Raw genomic sequence first — 8100 nt, 5'->3', positions numbered from 1 at the left:
TTTCTGAGTGATAGGTGAAGAACCATCTTAAAAATAGGGATTCCATCAAGCAAAACGAGGAAGAAGAACCATAGCACGTCATTCACATGATCATCGGCGGCATCGATACCCCTTAGGGACCGGTGCTTAAACGCACTAAAACATCGGTTGTGAGGGAAAAGCGATCTCGGACTCAAGATTACGCACCCATGGGGACTTTGTCCTTCGATGATGAAGATGCAAAAGGGGTCATCCAACCTCATAACGATGCACTGGTAATATCCGTACTCACGAATAAAATTAAAATTAAGCATGTGTTAATCGATCCAGGTAGCTCGGCCAACATCATCCGATTGAAGGTCGTAGAACAGCTCGGCCTGCAGGACCAGATCGTACCCGCAACTCTGGTTCTAAACGAGTTCAATATGGCATGTGAAACCACCAAAGGCGAGATAATCCTACCAATAAACGTGGTCGGAACCATCCAGGAAACAAATTTTCACGTGATCGAAGGTGATATAAGATACAACGCCCTTTTCGGAAGGCCATGGATCCATAACATGAGAGCTGTACCTTCGACCCTATACCAGACCCTCAAATTCCTGGCATCGAGAGGTGTCAAAACGGTGTACGGAGAGCAACCAGCCGCGATAGAAATGTTCTTCATCGAGGAAGCTAAACCAATATCCTCACCTTCGCTGATAAAGGGATCGGGCTCAGAAGGAGAACAGGACACCAAATAGCAATCACAGATATCGGCTTCGACCCAGCCAGATAACCAGAAGATCGAAGAGGATGATGATCAAAGGGTTCCTCGATCTTTCATGATTCCTGATGACTCTGACGCTACCAAATCAACAATCGAGGAACTAGAGCAAGTCGTATTAATCGAGCATTGGCCCGAACGAAAGGTATACTTAGGAACGGGGTTGAGCCCCGAACTCAGGAAGAAACTCATTAAATTTCTTATCGATAACATCGATTGTTTTGCCTGGTCCTATTTAGATATAACAGGGATCCCGCCGGACATAACGATTCATTGGCTAAGCTTGGACCCCAGGTTCAGATCGGTGAAGCAAAAGAGAAGATCCCAGTCCGAGGGAAAGCACGTATTCATAAAGGACGAGGTAACTAAGCTTCTCAAAGTAGGGTCTATTCGAAAAGTGAAATACCCCGAATGGTTAGCCAACGTAGTTGTAGTGTCTAAAAAAGGGAACAAACTTAGAATGTGTGTGGACTATAAGGATTTGAACAAATCATGCCCCAAAGATTCCTTTCCGCTGACGAACATCGATCGCATGATCGATGCCACGGCCGGCCACGAGATCCTCACTTTTCTCAATGTGTATTTCGGGTATAATCAGATCCAGATGAACCCGTAGGACCAGGAAAAAATTTCATTTGTCACCAAATATGGAACGTATTGTTATAATGTGATGCCCTTCGGGCTAAAGAATGCAGGGGATACTTACCAACGCTTAGTAAATAAAATGTCCGAAGAACAAATAGGAAAATCAATGGAAGTTTATATTGATGACATGCTAGTTAAATCCCTACGCGTAGAGGATCATTTGACCCATTTGCAGGAAGCGTTCAAAATTTTGAAAAAATACAACATGAAGCTCAACCCCGAAAAATGCGCTTTCGGGGTCAGTTCGGGCAAGTTCCTCGGCTTCATGGTGTCACATCGGGGAATAGAGATTAACCCCGATAAAATCAAGGCCATCGAAGACATCGTCGTTGTAGACAGCGTGAAAGCCGTACAAAGGCTAACGGGTCGGATTGCAGCCTTAGGCCGGTTCATTTCAAGATCATCTGATCGAAGTCACAAATTTTTCTCTCTACTCAAAAAGAAGAACGATTTTGCTTGAACCTCAGAGTGCCAACAAGCATTAGAGAAGCTAAAATGATATCTGTCAAGCCCACCACTACTTCACACTCCAAAAATAGACGAAAAACTTTATTTGTACTTGGCAGTATCAGAAATCGCCGTAAGCGATGTCCTAGTTCGAGAAGAGCAAGGTACGCAATTCCCCGTTTATTATATAAGTCGAACCTTAGGAGAAGCGGAAACTAGGTATCCACTCCTAAAAAAATTGGCACTTGCACTGATAAGCGCCTCTAGAAAGTTAAGGTCGTACTTTCAATGCCATCCCATATACGTATTGACCACTTACCTGCTTCGTAATATTTTGCAAAAACCTGAGTTATCAGGCCGACTAGCCAAATGGGCCATCGAACTCAGTGGGTACGATATCGAATATCAACCCCGTACGGCCATCAAGTCTCAAATTTTAGCAGACTTCGTGGCCGATTTCACGCCAACCCTCGTGCCCAAAGTCAAAAGAGAACTCCTGTTGAAATCAGGTACATCATCGGGGGAATGGATCCTTTTTACAGACGACGCTTCGAACGTGAAAGGATCCGGGCTGGGCATAGTTTTGAAACCAGCCTCGGGTAACATTATTAGGCAATCTATTAAAACTATCAGGTTGACTAACAACGAGGCCGAGTATGAAGCCATGATTGCAGGTCTCGAGCTAGCTAGAAACTTGGGAGCGGAAGTCATTGAAGCCAATTGTGACTCTTTGCTGGTGGTGAGTCAAGTAAACAAAACCTTCAAAGTTAGAGAAGGTAGAATGCAAAGGTATTTAGACAAACTGCTTGTCACTCTGCACCATTTCAAACAATGGACATTACGACATGTTCCACGAGAACAGAATAATGAGGCCGATGCGCTTGCAAATTTGGGATCGTCGGTCGAGGTAGACGACTTGAGCTCGGGGAATGTTGTTCAACTTTCGAGATCGGTAATAGAAGAGGGTCACGCCGAGATAAATTCTACAAGCTTAACCTGAGATTGGAGAAATAAGTATATCGAATACTTGAAGAGCGGAAAGCTCCCATCGAACCCTAAAGATTCTAGAACCCTACGGACTAAACTTGCTCGATTCACGTTGGCTTTGGACGGAATGATGTACCGAAGAACATTCGACGGGCCGTTGGCAGTATGCTTGGGTCCGAGAGATACCGATTATATCCTACGGGAAGTGCACAAGGGCACTTGCGGGAATTATTCCGGTGCCGATACTTTAGTTGGAAAAAATAATCAGAGCAGGGTATTATTGGATCGATATAGGCAAAAATGCAAAGGAATTCGTTCGTAAATGTGACAAATGTCAAAGGTTTGCGCCAATGATCCATCAACCCGGAGAGCAACTCCACTCAGTCCTATGCCCATGGCCGTTCATGAAATGGGGAATGGATATCGTCGTCCCTCTACCAACGGCCCCAGGTAAAGCCAAATTTATTTTATTTATGACTGACTATTTTTCTAAATGGGTTGAAGCGCAGGCGTTCGAGAAAATAAGAGAAAAGGAAGTTATAGACTTTATTTGGGATCATATCATATGCCGATTCGGGATACCTGCCGAAATAGTATGCGACAATGAAAAAAAATTCGTTGGCAGCAAAGTAACGAGATTCCTCGAAGACCACAAAATAAAAATGATACTATCGACGCCATACCACCCCAGTGGGAATGGACAGGCCGAATCAACCAACAAAACCGCCATTCAAAACCTAAAAAAGAGGTTGAGCGACGCTAAAGGAAAATGGAGAGAAATCCTGCCCGAAGTCCTTTGGGCATATCGGCCGACGTCAAAATCCAGTACGGGGGCGACCCCATTCTCCTTAGTATATGGGTCCGAAGCATTGATACCAGTAGAAGTTGGTGAACCCAGTGCCAGATTTCGATTCACGATGGAAGAATCAAATAACGAGGCTATGAATACCAGCCTCAAACTATCGGACGAAAGACGAGAAACTGCTCTCGTCCAATTGGCCGCCCAAAAGCAGCGAATCGAAAGATATTATAATCGAAGAACTAAGCTCCGCCATTTCAATCCCGGGGACTTAGTGTTAAGAAAAGTTTCCGTCAATACCCGAAATCCGAACGAAGAAAAATTAGGACCGAATTGGGAAGGACCATATCAGGTGCTCGAGAACATCAGATTAAAAAGTACTTTTCCAAAATAAAAGTTTGTAAGCAGCGCTTTTTGCAAGCTCATTATGTTTGGCCAATATTTTAAAAAAGCACTTTTAAGTATCAAATCAAAAAATGACAGTAAAGGTTCAATTTGCAATTAGTATTATTTAGAAAAAAAATTAAATTTAAACATTTGTTATAAAATAATTCAATTAAAATATAAAGCGAAAAGTAAATGTAAATTAAAAATTTCAATCAATATAAAATATAGTTATTCCAAAGCAATAACATTGAGTGTTTGGTATTACTTATTATTTTACATGATAATTTAAATATGTCAAAATATATCATTCAATATAATTTAAAATCTACTCTTAGGAATAGGGGAGTGCAAATAAAAATATGATTAAAATAAAAAAGAGAAGAAATGTATAGTAGAAATAAAATAAAAAAAAGTTAAATCAATGAGGTATAATTTGAAAAATATAAATTTATTGTAAGATTATTTTTTTCTTGAATAAATTAATTTTCTGATTCTGCTTATTGGAAGAAACTAGAGTTTGTAGCTTCTTCCCAAAAGTAGAAAAATTATTTCTGCTGATACTCAAAAGTACTTTTTAATTTTAGCCAAACACCTTAAACTAGAAACACCTTAAGTTTTCGAAAAAGTACTTTTTTGACCCAAAAAAAATGTTTGGCCTCCCAAAGCTTGGCAAAACAGGCTCTTAGAATCAATTTTTAAAAGTTTGACCAAACATTAATTGCTGCTTAGAAGTATTTTTCAAATTAATTAATTCAACACAAACTACTCAACGCCAAAAGTACTTTTGAGAAAAATATTTCTCTAACTTGACTAATACCACTTATTAGGATCGAAATAATTACGTGTCATGCAAAAGCTAACAAAGCAAACCTAGAACGGCGATAAATCAAAAAACAAAAAGAAATATACTAAAAGAGACACAAACATTTAACGTGGTTCGGTAAATTAATCTACGTCCACAGGCGGATATGAGCAGTCCACTATATAAAAGAGAATATAAAATATCGAGAGAATAACCTCACAAAGAGACACACACAAGTGGCAGGCTAACATCGTCACACCTCATTTTTACGGGGAAAGAAGTTTTTTCAATTTAAGTGACATTATTGAAATGAGATTATTTATTTAATTATAGAGTCGCTATTCAAAATTATTTAATTAACGGTGTTCTGAGTCACCAATTATTTTTGAATCCCAAATCAAGGAAAGTTTGACTCCGTATAAGTCTACGAAATACAAAAGAGCTAGGTAAGGAATTCTGTCAACCCGGAAGAAGGTGTAAGGTACTCTCGAATTCCGTGATTTTAGCACGATCGCCTTACAATTACACCTGACTTAATTATCCGATTATTATATGTTTTAGACCTTTTGTGCATTTTACCTTTTACCGCTTTTGAACAAATATTTTGGCCATTTCAAGTATTTATGGAATTTACTTTAACAAGTTACGATGTCGTACACTTATCTTTTTGTACACATCGCAAATAGCGCCGCGTGTAACGCACCCGCAATTCACAACATGTTTATTTTTATTGTTACTTTGAAGTTGGGGTCAAGTCACACAAGCGTGCATTCATGTTTGGAGTTACGTATTATGTCATTAAAACTGTACCCACAACCATGATGATTTTTATTGTATTATTATCATGAAAACCGTACCCACAACCACGATGATTTTTATTAAACGCGCCTGGAATATTCATAAATTGCTTATTTTTAGCTGTTTGAGATCATGTGTTGAGGTCTATAGCTATGAAGTCATTTGGGGATAAAGTACACAAATCAAAGTAAATTTGAACGCCAACTTGCGTGAGCTGCCAGAATATTAGAGACTTAAGAGTCTTTCTTCAATTGAGTTAAATTAATGAGGTAAGATAATCGGATATAGGCACTCGAATCATTATCAAACATTGTTAACAAATTATGCTATGTAACCAATGGCGAATTAATTGGTGGATCTTTTTCAGTTAATTATTTCAGTAAGAATTCATCATAAGATAGCACTACTATGGGTTAAGACCATTCGACCTCCAACAGGCTTAAAAGTGTTCGTAGGTGGGCTTACAGCGAAAGCCCAATATGTCATAGCCTTTTGAAACAACCAGCCTTCTCCAATTGCCTCATATGAGGGTGAGCTCAAGTGATTAACCATTGGTTTGGGTGGTTTCAGCGGTGTTGCTTCTGGAGGGCGTCCTACCACAGCAGAGGTCGCCCTTATAGGCCCGCTCAGATGCCTCGTCCATTTCATCGTGGTGCATCAGCTATCCATGTTTCATACAATGCCCGTCTGGGTCAGTCATCTCTCCGTGCCCTCCTAGATTAGAGTTCATCCAGTGCTCCATCTGTTCAGGGTTCATCTGTGCCATGTTCCAACCTAAGTTAAATCCAGCTCTAAAGCTTCCAAATGGATTTGGGCCTCCATAACGAGCCCATCAGTGGACATGAATAGGGGTGGACAACAAACTTACAATTACAGTTCAAAATAAAATGAAAAACTACAATACAAATAGTCACAAATAACTTGCGTAATTTTTTGCTAATTGCAAGTTGCAACAACTGATAGAACAAATTATTACAATCCTATTTCAAATGAGTTTTACACAAATCAGTGTTAACAGAAATAACCCTCAAATTTCAAACTAAGAACTAAAACTCAGCTATTACAATCAGTGGGCCCTTTTTACATCTGTGAAGCCCCGAATCAAATCATGCACTGGTCATAATTCCAAATCTCAATACCAATGTTCTCAATGTTCTAAACCTTAGTTACAAATCTGTCAGTAATCAACCAAACTCCCTATACAACGTCAATTTCTAGTTAACAAAATTCCAGTCATGAATCGAATCATATGAGTCAGAGAAACAGATTTCATGGTTATTCACATTTTTCATATTAATCAAATCAAACAAATCTAGTTTCAACTCAAATTTACAGTCACGAGAAAAGCATTTGATAACATGTGAATGAACAAATTTCAGCAAATTATGTAGCATAAGGAGGTCCAATCAACAATTACATTTGAGATTTGAGACAAATACCTCAAAAGCTATGAAAACACACTTAGAAGAGCTAAATAAAGGCTGAATCAGACATATTTGAGCTAGAAGAAGCAAAGATTAGCAGGTTCAACAGTAAAGCAGCAGCAGACAGCTTCAATTCCAGATGAAAATCAGTCTTTGAAGTCTAGGCGAGCAATATAGAATACTTACTTCAGTCAACAATAGCAACTAATTGTTTTTGAGTATGAAACTAAGCCTAAACCTTATGTTTTTCCTCTCAGTTTTTAAAAGCTAGAAAAATCAAATCACAGAAAAGGAACTTTCAATCTAAATATCTGTTCTCAGCTCCTTTTCGTGTGTGAAGGGTGAGTTACTATTTTATAGACTACTCTAGGGCTGCATTCACATTTTTCTTTTCTTTTAAATAACTTCTTTTCTGTTTTTTTACTCACCCAGTCCTTAATAACTGACCCTCTGCTCAGTCTTTTCTTGCTAAACAGTCCCCTTTTCCATTACGAGGAAGCTTCCTAGCAGTTATTAAAAGATTCCCTAGATTGAATTCCCCAATTACCTCTTAAACCCCTGTGATTACCAATTTCTTTCAGCATTAGGCCTGGGCCAGATGCCAATAAGCCCAGGATCGATCACTAGACCTGTTGCCCTTCTCAAACTCAAAACTTTAATCTAATGGGCCCAACCCACGACCAAACAAACCAAGAGCTCATGCTCAGATTGAAGATTAGGTAAATAATTTTGAATTCAGAACAGATTCTTAAACTAATTATCAAGCAATTACAACTAATTAATCCCAATTACGAACCAAAACATGCTTTAGACATAATTTCAAAAACTAGAACACACTTACAGAAAAGGGAAGAAAATTTTACCAATTGACGTCAAAGAGTTCCGGCGAATGAGATGAACTCTAATGGCAATCAATTAAACTCCGGCGAGCAAAGACTTTGGCAAGTAATGAAAATTGTAACATAAGCATTGGCCGAAATTTCTTCAAACGGCTAGTGCTTCATGTCACAATTCTCATTACACGCTAAAAAGAGGAAGAGACAGATTCAAGGCGACTCTGGCCGGT

The 8100-nt window shown here is 39.1% G+C and overlaps 1 long non-coding RNA gene across 1 annotated transcript; it reads right to left on the bottom strand.

Annotated features, from left to right (window-relative positions):
* Positions 1 to 5948: 5948 nt before the first annotated feature.
* Positions 5949 to 8037, bottom strand: LOC107793306 (uncharacterized). The gene is made up of 2 exons (XR_001649679.2): positions 7898 to 8037; positions 5949 to 6367 (listed from the first exon to the last, which is right to left on the bottom strand). It is a non-coding gene; the product is annotated as an uncharacterized LOC107793306 (long non-coding RNA).
* Between the last annotated feature and the right edge of the window lie 63 nt (positions 8038 to 8100).

This window comes from Nicotiana tabacum, chromosome 15 (assembly GCF_000715075.1).
Source record: "Nicotiana tabacum cultivar K326 chromosome 15, ASM71507v2, whole genome shotgun sequence".
Classification (NCBI taxonomy): Eukaryota; Viridiplantae; Streptophyta; class Magnoliopsida; order Solanales; family Solanaceae; genus Nicotiana; species Nicotiana tabacum.
Note: the sequence above shows the minus strand (reverse complement) of the source record. Positions and strands in the feature narration are given on the sequence as shown.